This window comes from Octodon degus, unplaced genomic scaffold (genome assembly GCF_000260255.1).
Source record: "Octodon degus isolate 3935 unplaced genomic scaffold, OctDeg1.0 scaffold00003, whole genome shotgun sequence".
In the NCBI taxonomy this organism is placed as follows: Eukaryota; Metazoa; Chordata; class Mammalia; order Rodentia; family Octodontidae; genus Octodon; species Octodon degus.
The window spans coordinates 17,755,061-17,755,982 of record NW_004524579.1 but is presented as its reverse complement, the minus strand read 5'-3'; positions in this window follow the sequence as shown (position 1 = coordinate 17,755,982).

The window sequence follows — 922 nt, the reverse complement described above, 5'->3', positions numbered from 1 at the left end:
GAATAAAAGAGAAGGAAGACTGAGAGAAAGGTTTCTATGTGTGATAGTGGAAAAGCACCAAGCTGTAGCTCACTGATTTCTTTCTAGTATCAGCTTTCTCTAACTGCACTCATTTTCTGCAGTTGGAATATAGGCCGATGACGGTTCCTGCAGTTCCACACTTCAGTGGAACATTTCTATTCAGTCTGCCTAACTATGTACTTCTCCACCTGTGTGTCTCTGTGCTCATCTAATGGAAGGTTTTGGCACCACATCTTAGAACAGGACAATATAATTAGGCCAGTTTCAAATATTTATGTGAAAAAAACCACCTCATTCTCTTCTCTCCCCTCTCAGCAGGGGCCATTATTGACTGGATGGTGATGAATTAGTGAGATGTCCTGTGAGCACGGGCAGGAGGTATAGAGGACATGTGTTGTTAGCGCTGATTATGCCACATGCATTTAAATGCCAAGGCATACAAGGAGAGAACAATGTTGTTAGCAAGCAGAATTTTTCACGGTGAAAGAAATGAAATGATTTAGGATATGAGAAAAAGTAAAGGGGTCGTCACACATTGAAACTGGAAGTGATAATTCTTTCTCTCTTTCTATGATTCTAAAGACCTGTTTCCAAAGAAGAGGCATATACAGCCATAAATTTCTGAATTATGTGATAAAGATTTAACAACATACAGAATCAACTGAAAAAGAAATCCTAAGGTCATTTTGAAAACGAAAGAAAGGTGTAATTGAACTAATACAAAAATCTATAATGGTTATAGTTATGAGACATATGAAACACTAAAACAAAATTCTTTCTTTTTTTTTCTTATACTAGGGAGACTCTATGATATTTACACATGTGTGTCTGGTTTATTTCACTTATGAGTATATGTTCAAGTGGCATCCACTTCAATATAAAGGCTTCGAGTTTATCATTC